A 20,392-nucleotide genomic window follows, 5' to 3' on the forward strand; every position below is an offset into this window, starting at 1 on the left:
AAAAAAAAAAAAAGAGAGGGATAAAGTAGTGGTTAAGAAATCTGGTCCACATTACATCTTGTTTTGTTGTATGTCTTGTTTTGTTACAACTGTGCCAACCAGGTCATTGATAGGGTTGACTAAAACCATTAATATATATATATAAACTAAGGGAAAGTATTTTATTTAAGCTTGTTGCCAAGGCACTAAATAAACAAAACCTTAATAGAGTATATAAACACATATAAAAAAGATAAAAATGATATCGAAATAAAATGTCAAATGAAATAAATAAATAATAAAACAAAAATACTAAAACTTTAACTAAAATTAAAATAAGCAGAAAATGTAACAATGTAATTCAAAATTAACAATAACTATAATAGTATATCACTGTTACTACAACACTAACACACATTTTTTGTCTTATCTATGACTTCATAAACATTAAAATGCAATTCATACAGACAATGAATATACTTCTTCTATGATGAGCATATTTCTTTTTATTTTTTGGAGGGTATAAAAGTAAAAAAAATAAAATAAAAATCTGCATATCATGAAGAAGAAAAATGGCTCATTTAAAACAAGTAGTCAGTGACTGTGTCATAGTCAGTAAATCTCCAAAAATGACAGATAATTTGACATTTTGATGACAAGACAACATTAGTTCAGCACAAGCTGTAAAATGCAATGTGGTTTGACTGCCCCAAAACAATGGTATTTATGAATTCATGATATTTGAGTCAATAATATTAATAATAATAATAATAATAAAAAAGAAAATCTTGAGAAAAAAAATCAAAACACATTTTCAAAACCATATAAAACAAACATGAACTTGTGCCAAGTTCCGAAAAATATAGTGTGTTTTAAACAATATAGTAACCCAAATGATTGAGTATATCAAGACGGAATCAGTGCATTGTAAAACATTGCATTTCTGGCCATCAGTATGCTTAAATATTCTAATAAGTACTGCGGTATCTATATCATCAAGCTGTCATAATAGTGATACTTATCAGGATTATATGCCAGATAAGGTCAGAGACCAACAGAAGTCGCAGGGTTGGCTAGAAATTGAATAGCTGAGGTAAGAGATCAGGTAGGGGCCAAGGGTCAGAATCAGGGACACCAGGGGGGCATGGCTTTATCAGTTCTGTTACAGAAGGGTAGACAGACGCAGGGGACTGAAAGACGGAGCCTTAATTATTCCTGACACATATGGCCCGGCCCCAGTTGCTCCACACAGCAATGTGGAACCCTATGGAAATATACCAAGCCTGTTTATTCACCGTCTCACATTCACACTCATTTCCTTTTCATGTTTTCGGATTATGTTCAGATTTTCCAGGCTGGAATTTCTAATGCAGGGTAAAGAGAGAGGAGAAAAGTGATTTTAGCACTCAGTGGCTGAAACCACATTTTGACTACCACCTTTAGAATCCTTAATGAGCTCTGCTTCAGAAAGTATATAGCTGATGCAGCTACTCTGATGGATTTCCCCCCCCCCCAAAAAAAGAAAGTCTCTGTCAAATGTGTTCTTGTCTTTTAGTCCGTATCTTTGTGAGCGAGTATAATATTCACCACATCCTCTATTGTACTTTGAGTTTAAAGTAAAATTATATAAATGTGTGTTTATTAAACTTTCTGTTAAATTCAAACATCAATTTTAAACAGTCTAGAATAATGTTTCTGAATTATGTCCTCAAAACTACAATTCCATTATCATATATTTCCTATATAGATAAACTAATGAAAGTGGATTTTGATTTAAAGGTTGAATAGAACGACAGTATTTTTGAATTTTATTTATTGAAATTTTTTTTTAGGTTAGGTTATGTTGCTTAAATGGCAACTTTTATTGTGACAACTTACCCCTCATAGTGTGACAACATACCCTGCTTTTTTCTGGGCAATAACAGTGGAAATGTTCAATGGCATAGTAGCCATGACTTTAATCGAGACTTAACCAAAACTGATGTACCCTAACAAATATTAACTGGCGTAAAAAGTTTGACAACTAGCCTTGGTCTCCCCATTTCTGATTTACTACTCTTATGTTATTGACTTTTCTCTCTTTTCCAATTATGAAAAGCTGACCACATTTGTCATTGCAACGGCAATGATTTAAAATCCATCGGTCATCCAAATTAAACCAGAATAAAGTTGAATTATATTAACATCCTATGAGTGTTAATTCAGTAGGTGAAATGGAGACACTGCCCTGGATAGTGAAATAAAACACTGCCCTGAAAGTGAAATTGCTTTCTACCAAAATTACTTTGGTCAGACAAATCAAACAGACAGAGATACTGGTTCCTAGTAGTTTGATTGAAGACTGATTGATAAAACAACAGCAGGCTGCTCCCAATGGCTTTCCAGGGAAAAAGCATCTACTGCTTGCACAGGAGTAGTTCCAGCTAAAATTAAAAATAAATGGTACTCACTGTTTATTGAAAGGTAAAGGCTTCTCACCAACTTGGTCTATTTGTTTTCACTGTAAGAAAATATGCATGTTGTTTATAGCTGTGGATTAAAATAGAAACATTACTCATGACTGCATTGGACATGGTGGTTTATGACCCAACACCCTTCTACTGCACTAAAAAGAGCCCAGCGGAAAGGGTTTTAAAAAATCTTTAGACCTTTGTTATAAAAACATTGGTGGAGGAGGAAAAAAAGGAGACAAGCGATTATGTAGCAAATTGCATCAGGTATCTTTCTCACACCCACTTTCCGTTTCACACACACACAAAATAAAACTAGGGGCGATCAAACAGCCCATATAACACCCCCATGTATGGGGCTGCCTGTCGTCCTGTCAAGGGCCAGCAGCTGGGGGACAGAGGAGAAGGCAGAGGGGGGCGTCTGACCCAGGGTCCAGGTTCTGAGTACTTTTGCAGACAGGTTGGCTCCAGTAGCAATGAGTCATGGCCGTCTGTCTATGTTGCCTACAAGCTGGCCAAAAGGGTCTTATATTTTATCATGATGCTAACCACTGCTTCATTCACTTACAGAGTACTGCCATTTAGCCTATCCAAATCTATGCCTCCTTGCACAGCCACTGTGTATGGAATGAGCGGTACTGGATATAAACAGCAGACTGGAGTCAAATTCAGAGAAATCAATCTAATGTTGACATGCTCCCTTCGAAAGTGCTCAGATGTAAAGAACATTCTGGGCCAACTGAACATTCGTCAAATGGAGAACATTTCTCAAAGAAAAAAAAAAAGGTCAGAATTTATTTTAAGATGACGAAGGCTTTCCTATTTTTATGTAATGTTTAAAAAAAATCAAATGACAAACTACAGCTGCTTTTCTGGCAGAAAAATGGTTGCTAAGCTTATAGGTTTTGTGTTTACACACAAAAACACTGCTGCTTAATCTTAATTTGATATATACATATGAATCTACTTTAATTTAGAAAGAAAGAAAGAAAAAGAAAAAAAGAAGCTCAAGGAAATTTTGCAAATGTCGCTTTCACTTGATGTGTGTGTGCACGTATATATGTACACACACATACAGCTTTAATGGAGAACAAAACAATCTAAAGAACCTTTTACACTATAAAGGTTCTTTATAGTGGAAAAGGTTCTTTAGATTTTTTAAATGGTAATTTAAAAAATGGTTCTGTTCATGAACAGATTATTTGGGGAACCAAAAGTTTTTTGAAACCATATTCAGTTGAAAACAAGATCACATAATTTTTATAACTCAAAACTTTCAAAATTGTTTCATGGAGTTTTCTTTCTCTCTCTCTCTCTCGCTCTCTCTCTCTCTCTGAAAGACGTTTTGTCAGGTAAACAATCCACATGTTGTTAAACAACAGTACAATCCGGTGACCGCACCGTACATCTATCCCTCACAGCCTTTCATTCCTGTCCAAAATTAATCATGGCGATATACTGACTAAGGTCTATGGCATCACTGTGAAAACCCCTTTTAAACCTTTATATTTAAGAGCATGTCAAGTAATAAACATTAGCTGTATGCATTCAATCTAATCTCTATTTACATAAACACAGCTACATTGTACCAGTCACTTCATACAGAACCACTTCAGCATGGAGCTTATCATCAATGAAAATCACTACACAAACAAAAAAACCTCCCTTTCCACTGAAGCTAAGCACGTACGAAAGCATGATATCCTCAGGACTGGACAAACTGAAGACTTGTGAATAATACATGACAGAGCACTGAAATTAAACTGAACCGCAACAAAGTCATTACCAAAGAGCACCCTAGGGCTTGGGTCCAGTCTCTTGAATTCAGGGGCAGGCTGGACCAAACATACATTTCCTATTAACTTTAAGCAAAAAACCCTATCAAAATTGACTAAATTTGTGTTTCATTTCTGCAACCAGATACTATATAGGCAGATGGACATCCTCCAGAAGAGGAAGATTTTACAGATGAGGCTGTGAGCCCTGAACTCTTTCATTGTCTCATTCCAACGTCTGCACTTGTCCAGACCTTCCGCAATTGTTCTGGGGGGAAAAAAATGTGAAAGCCAGATCAGATCGCCTTACTTTTTCAGGAAAAAAGGTGAAAAAACATGCAACCTAAAACTCTTTGGAACTCAGTGGGAAACAGAAACGGACGAATTAAATGAAAGGAATAGTTATATACGCTGAAATCTGCAATAATTTCCTCACGTTTATGTCATTTTAAAACATTATATAAAGAAAAATGTTAGAATTATAGTAGAATTGTATTTTTTCCCATTCAGTGAAAGTCAATGGTGACCACAATTTTCAAATAAGAGGTTTTCAGGGCAAGATTTTTAGAAAGTAGCAACTTTTTGGAGAGAGTAACACATTTTTAGCTAATTTTATTCTGTTCCTAGCACAGATCTATCATATGGATTTAGAGGACTCGGAATAAAATGCATGAGTTGTATGGACTCTGTTGATTGACACTGGCTACCATTAACTTTCATTGAAAGTGAGCAGCATGAGCATTCTTTAAAGCACCTTTTTTTTCCTAAACTTTATTTAGAATGACATCAGAGCATGACAGATGACAGCATTTCTATTTTTGAGTCAACTATACCTTTAAAACACTCTTAAACACTCTTTTGACTGTATGAGGCCTTATAGACAGAGGTAAGAGAAAATCATTAACAGCTCATTTGTTTTAGTATCCATCTGTGGTCTCGACCAATATTTGCCTGTTGAAGGAAGGCCTGTGTGACTGAGGTTACATGGGTCATGACACACAGTTGCAGGTGCATCTTAGACTCTGCAGGCAAAGGTCAAAGGTCAAAGAAACCCAAACCAGTTACACCAATTACTCTGTAAACCCATCAAATATAAGTCTTGCTCTGTTATCTATGTAATTTAAGAATTAGTAGGTTTGTCTCTTTAAAGTGTCACTAAACACAAAAAGTCCAATGGTGTTATCCTAGCAATAAAGAAACCCATTAACACCTCCTTAACGGGATAGCCTGTGGTGGTCAGGCACAATTGTCAACAATTGCAATTACATTTTACCGATAGCAGTTTGTTTGGATTAAAGTTGAGCGTAATGTTACATTTAAATGATGAATGTATGAATCACCTTAAACTGCATTTCAACAAGTCTTTCTGTTTATCAGAATTACGCAGAAATTACGACTGAAATGTTTATAGTAAATCACAGAATAAGGCTGTTATCCTTGTGCCAAATTTAAATCACATTACGTCTTTACATAGTAAGTAAAAAATATAAGCAAGTTCATGCTAAATTCAAGTACAGTTTTTTTGTAATGTTCCTAAATAAGTTGCCAACATAGTCATTGCAACCACCTAAAAATACAAAGTCTTAATGATGTAATGCCACAGTAGAGTAATATTTTTGGCACAACAGCAGAGTTCAAAAGCTTAAGCCTTTCGCTAACGTCCTCCAAGATAAATCTGTCAGCAGCGCTAAGCGAGCATGACTGTGTGCGAAAGGTCTACTGAAAGCCATTTCCCTTTGAACAAAAAGTAACTGTGTAGAGAGTCCCGTCTCTGGTATATCCAGCGGGTCCCTCCTTTCCCACCTATGTTCGTAGATGCATTTGACAAGTCGCCAGTCTCTCATCACACTCCTCCATCCTCGCTTTTTTCTTAGTTCTTCCAAATGCTCAGCCCATCACTTTTACCTCTCTATTCTAAGGGATCCGTTAAAGTGGATTTTTCACATTCCTCTGCTGTCATCCTAACTCTGCTGTTGACCTTGTCTTTCAGGGGAAGCTATGGCCTATCAGCCTCTGCCCATCTTCCCTTGAGAAGCTGAGAGCCTCAGACTGGTTTCACAGTAGGTGCTGTTCTCACCTGAACAGGTAGTCATTAACTACTCGCCGTCACTCCAACACACGACAGCGCTCCGGCCTGTCAGCACCTTTAAATCGGGAGCCCAAAAACTCTCTTAGCATATTTAAACTCTAAAATCCTCAAGTGCTTCTAATCCCAAGTGAAAATTTTGTAGACATATGGCAAGGTAATTTGATAAGCCATTTTTTCTCCACTCAAAACATTACGTTGTTATTGTCCATGTTCAACGAAAGCATTTAATATGCCAATCATTTATGTCAAATTTATATTTGAACACTCAGATACAGCACATATTTACAAGCCAGACAAAGACATTATTATTCACCTGGTGTAGAGATTGTCACTTGCTATGAAACAAAGGAAATACACTGTCTCTCGTCCTTGTTCCTGAGCAGTGACAGTTAGGTCGAACAGGTCTTGCAGGCTTCATTGTGTTTGTCTTATTAAAATTAGTTTCCTCTTGTTGCATCTTTACTCAAAAAAAAATATTAACCTTCACACCTTCAGGCTTTCCTCTCACCGGCATTCATCCGGTCACCCTCTGTGTACAGGTTTTTCTATACTGGTGAGGACTTAAACCTGAATACACACCAACTCATGGGCACTTGTGTTACCGTGGGGACCTAAATTGAGGTCCCCATGGGTACAAACGCTTATAAATCATACAGGATGAGTTTATTTTTTTTGAGATTGTAAAAATGCAGAAAGTTTTCTGTGAGGGGTAGGTTTAGGTGTAGGGTTGGTGAAGGGCGATAGAAAATACAGTTTGTACAGTATAAAAACCATTACGCCTATGGGGAGTCCCCACACGGATAGTCATAGTAGACTTTACACTCCGACTGATGTCAGCAAGAGTTCATCCAAGCAGAAGAGAGAAGCTGCCAGAACAGTCAAGTCTGAACACACTCTTACACAGGAAGCATCATACCTCTCTCATGCCATCTTTCAGGTGCCCAACAGCAGGACAACAAGTTGCCAAACACATGTTAGCGCTGACCTCCAGCAACCTGTTTTTACAACTTTTTTTTTATCAAAGGCTTCTTGTTCACTGAAGAACAAGTGACTTTTGAATGACACGTCTGGCTTTAGCACATACAGTGTGTTCAGCACTATTGTTGAACTCCCCAGAGACTGATCTCCCTCTGCTGGTTACAAAGCACAGCACTGACATATGCATCTGCGTTAATATTTAAATTTAGGGACCAGTTCTAACTTTTAACTAGGTGCTTGTTAGTATGCATATTACTAGCATATTGGCTGTTTATTAGTACTTATAAAGCACATATTAATGTCTTATTCTGAATGACCATAGATCCCTTATTCTATACCTGAATTTAATAACTACCTTATTAACTATTAATAAGCAGCTAATTAGGAGTTTATTGAGGCAAAAGTCATACTTAATAGTTAATTAATAGTGGAATAGAATTGGACTTCAAACTAAAGTGTGACCACACCTTCAATAAATTGCTCTATATGTACAGTCAATGCACATGTATCTTGCATTTGCTAAAGGAATTGGAATTGAAATCAACACAAAATTCAACACATCAGCTCTGGTCAACCAAACATGTTTATACAGGTGAAAAATTTGCACAATAGCATTGTAAAACTCATGATAAAAGCATTTCTGTAGCTCAGTCAATAGAACATGGCACTGGAAACTGCAGAGATTTGATTCCTGATAGGATTTTTTCTTTTTTTTAAAAGGGAAAAATAGGTTTAATTCTGTGGAATATCTAAAAAAAATTGTGAAATATTATTACAATTTAGATATTAATTTTCTATTTTAATACATTTTAAAATGTAATTTATTAATGTGATGGCAAAGCTAAATTTTCAGTAGACTTTACTCTAGTCTTCACTGATTCATATTTTTGTGGAAAACAGATTATTTGATTAATAGAAAGGTTAAAAGAAAGTCATTTAATTTAAATACAATCTCAGAGGCTGCTTTGCTATGGCCTCCTAAACTACCTGCTCCACCGTGGCCTCCTGGGCTGCCAGATCTGCCGTGGCCCCCCGAGTCCCCTGCTCCGCCATGGCCTCCGAGTCTGCCTGCTCCGCCATGGCGCCCCAAACTGCCAGATCCACCATGGGTCCCGGAATGGACGCCGCCCTGGAGGCCTTCCGTCCGTTAACCCTGTTCCTAGAGGCCTCCAGAGCGTCATGTCAGACTTTGTTCCGTTTTTTTGTGTGTTTTGCTCCCCATGTGCCCTCCTTGCCCATATTTGGTTAGTTTCCTGTTCCTGTCCTGATTATGTTGATTTAATTCCAGGTGCTCCCCGTTTATTTCCATTGATCCCAGGTGTCTCTCGTCATCCCCTCGTCTTGTCATGTGTTTAAATAGTGTTCCCTGTTTTTAGTTCAGCGTCCGGTATTGTCCATGTCTACATGTGCTACATGAGTTTTCCATGTTTCCTTTATGTGATTAAACTTCTCTGGATTGATGTACTCCTCGCCTCCCTCCGTTCCTTGCTCCGCACTCCACTCAGTAGTGCAACCGTGACAACTCCAAACGTTTAATTAAATAAAAAATTAAATTAAATTAAATGTAAATAAATTAAATTAAATTAAAATTTCAATCCATTTTACTCAATTCTGCAGAAAATGTAATAAAAGTCTATAGACTCCACCCGGTCAAGCCACTTTTCAGGGAAAATTATCAATCAGATGTTATGGACACTTCACACAGTGATGGATATTAAAAAAAAAAAAGGCTGTGATTTGAATCTTCGTATAAAGTCTATAACTGACATAGGCCTACTGTTTAATGTGAATTAAGAAAACAGTAACTTAAAACAGTAGTCTCACGCCAATAATGTACTTTATACGATCACTTAAAATAATTCAACATGACAAAACGTCTTGCTTTGTTTTAGTGGCAGCATGTTTGGCAAAGATGAAAACTAGAGTTTGAGAGAAAAGGAAGCCAGAATACTTTTCCAACAGCGCACATGTTTAACAAACTCTCATCCTCTCCTTTCTTCCTCTCCAACAATGGAAGGCAAACGAGTGGGAGGAATGGAGAAGGAAGAGATTTGCTAGTAAAAATAAACAGGCGAAATAAACTCTAGCTATATTGGTGTAGGGTTGCAGCACTGAGAAACAAGAGGCTGCCTCGCAGAGGCTGTGGATGCTAAAGTGATGAGGATAATCACGTTGCTGCTGAAATCAATCCACATGAAGACTACAAACAGCAGCCAGAAGATTGTCACAAAGGGTTTAGCTTGGTGGAGCATGTGTATAAAGCATTATCATGTGCTTTTTTTATGCAAATAATATCAATTCAAGAGACACCTGAATATGTGCTATGTGAATATGTGTTTTGTGATCTCAGAATAAAAGATAAAACATATTAAAGCAATTACCGAAACTGATAGTCAGTTATATAAAAGTTTGGAATAATTATGATTTCTTTTGAAAGAAGCCTGCTCACCAAAAATACAGTAAAAACAGAAATAATGTGAAATATTATTACTAAGAACTATTTTCTATTTGAATATATTTTAAATTCTTATTTATGAATATTTGTTAAATATTTATTTATATTATATATATTCAATTGTAATAGTATTTCACAATATTACTGTTTCTATTGTATTTTTTATCAAATAAATTCATTCAAATAAATCTAAAATATTACAATTTAAATGAATTAAAATAAAAAAAAATATTTAAAAAAATGTATAAAGCTATTTATGCCAGTCTGGACCTAAAAGGAATTTCAAAATACCTTTAGTGTTGCACAAATGAAAGAACGTCATACAGGTTTAGAACGACAAGGCTAAGTAAATGATGACAGCATTTCCATTTTTGGGTGAACTATCCCTTTAAGAGTGTGCCAAATAATATATTTGACTATAAACACATACGTCTGAGTGAGCTAATCAGTGCACTGATGTTTTGGCAAGATGGTGTTCATGTGAAATGAGGCATGCTGGGATATGGGGCCAGAGGAAGTATCATGTGTCTGTGTGTGTGTGAAGGTGAGGCAACACACCCCTCCTCACACCTGAATAAGTCTGAACTCCACTCTATCCCCAGGTGAGCTCCTCAGCAAGGCGCCTCTGGTTTCACTTCTTATTCTTTCTCACTCACTCGCGCCAAATTTCAAGACCCAGTCGCTCACCTGCCTGACTCATTGTGTGTGAATGTGTATATGACAATAGCAGGCCTGGCTGCATCTCTCTTCAGCCACAAAGATTTACACTCCCTCTTCTGAGCCTGGGAAAGGAAGTACACCTGTAATTCTAGCCGGACTCTCAAGGCTACACGTTCAGTTAAACCACTTCATTTCTGCTCAGATCTGTTCCTCTGCCCTGAGCCTAAACAAGGATCACTACAAACTGCACTCAAGCTCATAGTACACAGCACAATGCAAAACGGCAAAGAGCATTTTCGACTAAAACTCCAATTAAAGCACAAAGTTCACAGCACAATGCCATACTGCAGCTTTTTACGCTTGTCTGGTTTGACATTTTATTGTGTACCATGTGTTTAGGTGACATGACACTGCATGCTTATATGTGACATGTTTATGGCATGTCTCATTTTAAAAAGTGTTAAAACACAAAATACTGGTTCTTAGTAATACACCATTTCCTTAAGTAAATTAATATATTATTATATTATTTTTGAGGTACACCCAATAATGATACTGAAATGTTGTTTATCCATCTCAGCAGGTCAAACTAAATAAAACACAGTTGTGTTATCTAATTACTTCTCAAAATAAACAGTAAATAAACATGACCATTAAATAAAACATGCTAATGAATTCTTTGGTAAAACATTCTAATAACATTTAGAAAAACATGGAAGAATGGGTAACATTAGTCTACAATAAGTTTTCAATCAGGTGGCGTTAGTTTGGCCCACATGTTAGTTTGGAGTTATTGATATTTCTATGATCATTTTTCTTCCAATAATTCTGATCACTAGACAGATGCAGTCAACACAATGCTTCATAAGCTGAGTGAAAAAGAAAACAGATTGAGAGTACTTACTTCCTGCCATGCTGTTGAAAGGGTCCCAACGATGTCACTTCCTGGGTGTCACCAGTTTTAATGGAATGATCTATTTTTATTAGGGATGCACCGATATGAAAATTTTGGCCGATACCGATAACCGATTATTCTTTATTTTTGAAAGCCGATAACCGATATGTTAGCCGATAAATCTATATCCAAATTGTTATATACTTTTTGAGAGCCTGATTACAAAAAAGGTCTCATCATTAAAAGCCACATCCCAAACACTTCAACATAAGCAGCCTAGTTTGAACGGTGTACGTTTTAAAAATATTTTTACTCTCCCATTACCAAATTTAGTCATAAAAAAGTCTTACAAATAAATAAAATTATGCATAAATAATGCAAACAAGTCACTGGACATCATTACACGTGTAAAGAATCAAAATGAATGCGCCATAGATCAATAAAACGGAATAGCCTCTGCACGGACAATAATTAAATGATTTTAATTACTAAACCATATTGTTGATGAAAATAATAAGAGAAAAATACAAGTGGTTGTTGTTATTAATAATATATCAATGATTTTGAAAAAGTAACAAATTAATATCACTGTTTTAAATAGCAGCCGTTGAGCTGCACGTGCTGAAGCTGAAGAGCTGAATGAACAAGGTAAACTGAAGCGTTTTGCTGGCAGCTTATTTAACTCAAGGAAATGCATCCTGAGATTAATATTAATACAACATAAACATAATATTACAACTTATATATGTACAAAATGACGCAGTTATTGCATGCTATAGTCAGAATGTGTGATCCTGTTGTGGATGCGCTCTTCCCATAACAACGCGCTGAAACACGGCAACTAAACCCAAAGAATTCACAACATTTTATTATAATAATGTTCTCATTAGAATGTTATATACACGACATTCCCAATCATAGTTATTAATGTTGTGCACTGCTGTTTGAGCTGCGTGTGCTGAGCTAAAGATGATCACCGGTAAACTGAAGCGCTCTTTTAACTTAACCAAACGCATTCTATATGAGATAAATCAGATATACATCAAATAAACACAATATTACAATGTACAATTGCACAAAAGGCTGCAAACGAACAGCGCGCATCTGAAGTGTCTCTGAAGGAAATAATGCATTATTTATCGGCTTTAAGATATCGGCCAAATTTTCTTATCAGGCCGATACCGATAACAGAAAAAATGAGCCGATATGGGCCGATACCGATATGGTGGCCGATATATCGTGCATCCCTAATTTTTATGGTGGGGGTGCATAATTCAGAATATTACTTCTTTGGTAATAAAAAATAAATTGAATATTGATTACATTTATTAATTGACCAAAAATTACAAAATGTAGTAAATTATATTTTAATTGTTGGCTAAACAATAGCAATAAAGACAAACAAAAGATAGAGAAAAACAAAAAGCAATAAGTTGGGACAGAAATTTACTCTCTCTCCAGATTTTTATTTTTTTTGCTTGAGTAAATTTAAGTCATTTTTAGCAATTGGTTTCATATACTCAGGGTAAACTACATTATGCAGCTGTACTGTATGGTAAATTTATTCATAAGGCACAAATTCTCTGTCATCTATACTGTCAACTATATGTAAACTATAATGTACTTTGCAGTGGTACTTGGTTAAGTATCAGCACAATCCCACAATCTAGCATTTCTTTTTATATAAAAAGTAAAAAAAAAGAAAAAAAAGAAAGAAAACATGATGTAAAGGGAAGAGCGTGTGGGAGCAAAGGAAAGTTTTTAGAGGGTGTAAATTGAAACTGCCATTTGGAGGCATTCATTTCCTGGAGTATTTGAGTAAATATTATGAAGATATTTCTCTGTGTTGGACAGTCAATCCATCATGGCTCAAATAAGTTAAAGTATTAGCTCACTTGATTCACTCTGTCATACTTAGTCATTTTGACTTTTAAGGCGGACAGCTATCCTCCCTGCCAGCCAGTTCTGCTGCACAAAAGAAAAAAACATTAACACCCTCAACTTCTCTTCATCATGGGCGGTTGCATGCCAGAGGCAAAGAGAAATAAATTAATGGCAAGATGAAAACAGCTAGCATGACAGACATGGCTAACTTAAGCAGTCCAATCTCTAGCACATATTACACAGATGCAGAGAATATTAGCATTGGCTACACACTGAACTTGCTGAGAGGCTGTGGAACCAGGCCCGAGAACAGCAGGGTCCTGGCCGAGCTCAGGAATTAGTAACATTGGTGGCTCAGTCAAGTGATTTTGTAGATGTAGTATTAAGTTCCGAAAATTATCTATTAAGTTTGATAAATCTGGAAATGAAAATCATATTCTCATAACATTTTGGTGGAAACGGATCCTTTAACTGTAATTCCAACAGCTAGATGTTCCATTTCTAAGGTCCCTCATGGGATTCTATAAGAAGTGATTCATTGACTGCACAGCGCATTAGTTACTAACCACCCATTGCACAGAAATAATGTTTAATCTTCTTTTTCTTAGCATGAACAAAAAAAATCATAAAGGACAAGCTGCTAACTGTGCAATTGCAACTGTGCAAAGTTTTGAAGAATTTAAGGATGCATTAAAGCAAATAATGACTAAATTAATGTAACTGAGAGTGCAGTTGAGAATCAGTTAATGAATTTGAATTGAAGTTGAATTTTTTTACTTTAAGAAAGGACAATAAAAATGTGAAATTCAAAGAACTGCAATACATCATTACAAAAATCATTTTTAATAAGAAAAAAGGGCAAGACATGGTTGAAATAATGGCTTGACAAAAGCTTGCCTGAAACATTAAAAAAAGAAGTTAAAAAAGTTTTGAAGTTAAAGGTCCCCTGAAATGCTTAGCAACACGCAGCGTTACTCTATGTGTTGACGTCATTTGAACTGAAACAGGAAGACAGGGCGGGACATATCAAGCAGCCCCGCCCCTTTTTAAAATAGCCAATAGCGTTCGTTTATATCACAGCTTGGGCTAGAGCCTTTCAGAGCCATTGAGCTCCGTAAAGCCACATTTGACAGGGTATGCCAGCCACAATCTCATCCATATTGCTATAAAATATAGCATTCTGTGTAGAATTCAAATAGCTCCGATACATGTTGTTGTCTGCGCCGACTCGCGCATGTGAACCGCTCCGTGCTATCGTGTCTCTGGACCGGAGCAGAGTGTGTGTGCGGTGCGGTGGTTAGCTGACACAGCGCGAAACCAGACTTCTTTTTTTCCTCAATGGAAAGCATATTTACACTGTTTGAATCGTTTCCTCTATATAGTGCACTACCTGCCATTCACTGTACAGACAATTCTAATTCTGTGGGCAAGTGACCGATTTCAGCCGCGGCTTCAGCATCTATTTTATAGTGTAGGGGGTGGGCTTCGGATTCTAGAGAGCATTTGATTGGACAGAAAGTTTGATGTGAAATTTTCTAAATTTTCAAAAAAAATCATTGAGCCGTTTTGGCGGAAGTGACGAACTGCAAGCTTTGAATGCTTATATCTTCTAAATGCGAATGTTGTCACTGTTTTGGAGGACACTGCCTTATAGATAACCTTAAGACTAACATATTGATACTAACACCCAAAAAACTTTAATTTTGATTTCATGGGGACTTTAAGACCTGTCACCTATAGAATTTTTAATTATGTTTACTTATTATTATTATTTTGTTATATTTATATATTTTAATATTTTTGTTTGAAGGAGAAAAAAGCTTTGACTGAATTAATGATCTGAATATAATTATACAGTTTATATATACAATATAAAATTATACAGAGATTCTACTGATTTCAGTAATAACATTTCTGAATTACATGATTTACCTGATACTTTGTTATTAACTTTGGATATAACGAGCTTGTATACTAATATTTCACATGAGAATGGACTGAATGTTCTTAGACATTACCTTTCGAAACGTTGTGATGTCATTCCACCTTCCGAATTTTTGATTGATATGACTTCTTTTTTTTTTTTTATATATATATATAATTACTTCAGTTTTGATTAAGAAACTTTTTATTTTTTAGCACTGTTATGTATATAATAGTGAAGTAAAGCCAATATTAAGTGGTATAGAAACATTGATGACATTTGTTTTGTTTTTTGTAAGATCTGGATGCGGTCTGAGAATTTGCAGATATTTTAAATGATTTTGTAAATGAGTTGGAATTTACTTTGGCGGTTTGTTCATCCAGGGTACATTTCCTTGACATATAGGTACTGAAAAATTAGGGTAATTTGATTACCACTTTATTTACAAAAGACACAGTTTGTATAATACTACTCGCTACTTGTTTCCATCCGACTCCTTTAAAAAAGGGATTAACCTAAGAGTCAATTGTTCAGATTGAGGATTTGTTATTCAGATTCAGACTTTGGGAAATCGAGAGATTTTTAGATAGGGGTTACCCTTCTGAATGGGTTGATGAAGTATTGGATTCGGCCTTTCGGAAAACACGGGCTGATCTGTTAAAAAAAAAAAAAAAACCTTTATTTTACTTTCATTACATCTTATTTATCTAAGTCATATTTGATAAGATCAACTTTTATGTAAAAAAAAAAAAAAAAAAAAAAAAAAAAAAAACCTTGGTTTTTTTTTTTTTTTGTTTTGGAATTGGGTTGGGGGGACAGAGTTTGCCTTTGGGGTTCAGCTACGAATATTAAAAAACAGTGAATTACAGTGGGATAATTAATTGTATTATTATTATTATTACACATTACATATGTGACAACACCCACCAGAGCTCAAACAGTAGTACAAGCGTGTTCATATAGAAATGAATGACTTTCAGTTGCGAGTTAGTACCAAAGTTACACCACAATAATATGATTTGGTGATTTGGATCTTAAATGTCAGTACACAGTCTTTGGCAGTGCACTACTTAAAACCTCCTGCTGCTGCTTAATATCTTAATATTGGCCCCTGTGAAAATGCCTGAATGAGTCAGCCTATGACTTTAGCTTTTGAACTCGTCATGCTTTTATGAAACATTACAGCGTTGTGCTTGCCCCGAGACAAAATCAGCTATCCTTTAATAAAATGAAATGAAAACAAGGCATTTAAATTATGCATCACTTCTGTACATATTTTGTAGCCTTGATGCCACTTGCTTGCAAGAGTCCATTGCCTAAAACAGACATCTTGTATCTATTTGACACAGCAAAAGTGCCAACACTTGTACTGAAAAACCACTTTCCTGAGCCAGTTGCACGGCTAATTGCCAAAATGACTGAAAGCCCTTGATGACAGGCTTGTCTCCTCTTGTTCCTGAATTACTGGCCATTGGGAAAAATAGATTATCATCAGCTGTCTTAAAGGTGTTGGGGCCAAGTAGCACTACAGTTAATGGACAACCTCCTTCCTTCCTACTTCCCTAAATGAACGCACAGAGAAACCGACACCCACCAACACTAAGAATTCAAATAGTATTTTTATGAAAACGTTCTTTGCAGATATAAATCAACAAATTATTCTAAAAGCTTCCCAAAATGTTAAGAAAACAGTATCACTTTTTAAATGTAACCAAATCAAAATAGATCACATTAGAGTTTATTATGCGTGTCAAAGAGCTTTCATTGTGTTCTCAAACTCAAAATTCTACAGTCAGAAATGCTTAAGACTTACTTTAATTTGAGAATAATGCATTATGAGGTATTGTGGATGTGGGACATGGGTGGGAGTGTGCAGTGTGATGTAGTGACAGCGTTGGAAACGGCCCATATGTAGAGTGCAGACGGCCTGTCGCAGGGCAGGTCTGCTTTCGAGCGCCAGTGGTATTGTTTTAACAGTAAATCTGTCATAATGTGACAAGTCAGTCTGACAATGATAAGGTATTATTACTCCTCATTGTTTAGAAGCTGAATATCTTAAATGAAGGTAATTACTCAGCAGGTCTCATGTCCTGGCAGCCGCCATCAGCATCTCAGAGACACGTCAGGACATGTCCTCCCCTGTCATTACCACTGCTTACAATGAACTTCACTGGCTACAGGGGACTTATTAAACTACATAATTTGAATAGTACACAGAGTAATCTTGCACAATGTTATAGCGGTAACTTTAATAAATCAGCATAAATCAGAAGTCTCAAATGGGTCTTTGAGGAAATTGCAACGTGTTGAATGACAGCGATTTGAATGGTCATTTTAGAATGCAATGTTAAATATGAATTTGTAAGTGATTGCCATTTTGTTTGGAGCAAAGCAAACATGTCCATTAAAAGATTAAATATCGAACAACATACATGATCTTTCTGATCTTTATTATTAAATCATAAATCTTCTAAGGCCTCTCATAATGGTAAATGATGAAATTTATTATGTAACAAGAAACACATTATCATTCAAAAGTTTGGGGTTGGTAAGACTCTTATGCCAACCAAGACAGCATTTATTTGACCAAAAGCAAAGTAAAAGCAGTAAGTGTTGTGAAATATTATTACAATTAGTTTTCTATTTTAACATTTTAAAATTTAATTTATTCCTTTGATGGCAAGGCTGAATTTTCAGCATCATTACTCCAGTCTTCAGTGTCACATGATCCTTCAGAAATCATTCTAATGTGCTGATTTGCTGCTCAAGAAACATTTATTATCAATGTTTAAATATTTTGCTTAATATTTCTGCATAATATTTTTGTGAAAACGGTGACACTTTTTCTTTTCAGGATTCTTTGATTTAATAGAAAGTTCAAATGACCATTTATTTGAATTAGAAATCTTATTTTAACACTTTGTCTTTACTGTATGAATGTCTTAAAAAAAACTTACTGATCTTTTGAACAATGTAAAAATCTTGACATGTCATTTTTCAGATATATGCAGTGCAGTTCAATTCAATGTAGATTCAAAGCATAACCATTAATCTGTTCTAATGTAGGAAAAGTTAAAAACAAAGATGTATTAGAACAACAATAAAACAACAGGTTGGCCTTTTATTTTCTTATTTTTCAGATTTATAGTCACAACAGTGTATGTTCAACTTTAGACAGTATTGCATGTTTCTAGCCATTATAGGGTTTTGCCCCTCCTGTGTACCCCCTTTTCCTTCCGGTGGGTGAATATGATCCGTGGATATGAAATATGCATATGAGATTAGAGAGGTGAAAAAGTCAGAAGGTCTACAGAAAGTCTCACTGATGAAGGCTTCTCATTTCAGGGGACCAGTGAGGTGAGGGCGAGTGGAAACACAACTTCCTACTCAGGCCTGTCAATTACAGCGAGCAAGGGGTCTACAGTGATGACCCAAGAAAAGGAAGAGGTCTACTGATTCCACAAATATTTCTGATGGGGAATTTCACAGAATTGTGGGACTAGGAGGGAAGAGCCTGTCTGGTAAATAATACTGAAAGCCAACAGATACAGTTTAGACAGATACAGTTTTCTATTAAAGTGATTTTTCAATTTGTCCATATGTATAACAAATTCATATATATATATATATATATATATATATATATATATATGCCGGCTCGCATTCCACAAGGTTGTAAATGTATCGGGTTGCCATGAAACCAGGGTCTTGTTTGGCGTCCTGGGGTGTTACAAAGTATTTGTGAAATCTAGCTAACAAAATATATATTGTGTGTTGGAGTGGTCCAGATGCTACATATGGATGTATATTAAAAAGTATAATTACAAAAATAGAATGAATATATAATAATATAAATATTGTAATATATTATATAAAATGATTACATAATATTTTCTAATTTCTACCAAGCTCACGCCTGAAATTCAGTGCTGTCTTTATTGTTGGATCTTGTCCAACAATAAATGATAAATTGCTTATAATTGTCCTCATTTGGAAGTTAAATTCTGAGTAAATGTAAAAGTAATGCACAAGTTTTGTTGTTATGTATTTATTTGTTTGTTTGTAATTAATTTTTTTAATTTTGGACAATCACAGTATCTTTTTTTTTTCACAGATCAGCCTGAACTTTTCTGCTAAATAACAGAAGATGCATTTCATGCAATCTGAGAGTGAGTAGAATTTAATTTTGGGGGTGAACTACAGCCTGAATATAGCAGCTAGCAAGTTACCATTGTAAGTGAAATGTCTCTCCTCACATTTGTGCCAATCATGTTAGTGAGCCCCCTGTTATTGCCCTCCCCTTTCTGAGAGCGAAACACCTGGACCGCTGTGAAAATATTTCGCCTGTAAAGGACTCAGTGCTGCAGGGCCCCATCTCAATAGCATCCTTCACTCTCATAATCAGTCTAAAGACATTATCCACTTAGTGGAGATGAGCTGAGGGGCTGCAGGGGATACGCAGACTGGGTAACACAGTTAGTCTAATGGCCGCCAAAGAGGGAGCAAGATGACTTTCAGTAGGGTTGGCGGGCAGGGGGGGCTCAGGGGAGAGAGGGGCTCCCCATGGGCCTGCTAATCCAATGCTTGCATTGAGGTTTTGATATCACTCTCATTTGGGGACAACAGCTTTTATAAGCTCTGTTGACAAGGTGCAGCCTAATGCAAACAGCCATTCGCCTGCCCTTAGGCATTCAGAAAAGAGCTGATGAGTACAATCTGGGTCTGAGAGAATGAAGTTGTTTAAACGGTCGGTGTGACCAAAGCATGCACAGGATATATTTTGTATTCCTCTATGGGACATAAGGGAAAAACAATACTAATAATAATAATATTATATATATATATATATATATATATATACACAGTGGGGCAAAAAAGTATTTAGTCAGCCACCAATTGTGCAAGTTCTCCCACTTAAAAAGATGAGAGAGGCCTGTAATTTTCATCATAGGTATACCTCAACTATGAGAGACAAAATGAGAAAAGAAAATCCAGAAAATCACATTGTAGGATTTTTAAAGAATTAATTGGTAAATTCCTCGGTAAAATAAGTATTTGGTCACCTACAAACAAGCAAGATTTCTGGCTCTCACAGACCTGTAACTTCTTCTTTAAGAGGCTCCTCTGTCCTCCACTCGTACTGATACTTTCTGCTCCACTCTTACATCTTGTTTAGACACTGTCTGCCCCCCTTGCCTTCCAAGCCAGGCCATACCGCCCCTTCTGCCCCTTGGCTGTCTGATGTTCTCTGCGAGCATCATTCTAAGCTCAGGGCTGCTGAAAGGGTGTGGCGCAAATCAAAA

The 20,392-nt window shown here is 36.0% G+C and overlaps 1 long non-coding RNA gene across 1 annotated transcript in view; it reads right to left on the reverse strand.

Moving 5' to 3' along the window:
• Positions 1 to 11,324, reverse strand: part of LOC107585296 (uncharacterized) — a 39,487-nt gene extending 28,163 nt beyond the window's left edge. Inside the window, exon 1 of the long non-coding RNA XR_001609229.1 lies at positions 11,291 to 11,324. This is a non-coding gene — a long non-coding RNA (uncharacterized lncRNA). The remainder of the gene's footprint in view (positions 1 to 11,290) is intronic.
• Positions 11,325 to 20,392: the final 9,068 nt, after the last annotated feature.

Source organism: Sinocyclocheilus grahami, unplaced genomic scaffold (genome assembly GCF_001515645.1).
Source record: "Sinocyclocheilus grahami isolate Dianchi unplaced genomic scaffold, SAMN03320097.WGS_v1.1 scaffold68.1, whole genome shotgun sequence".
NCBI lineage: Eukaryota > Metazoa > Chordata > Actinopteri > Cypriniformes > Cyprinidae > Sinocyclocheilus > Sinocyclocheilus grahami.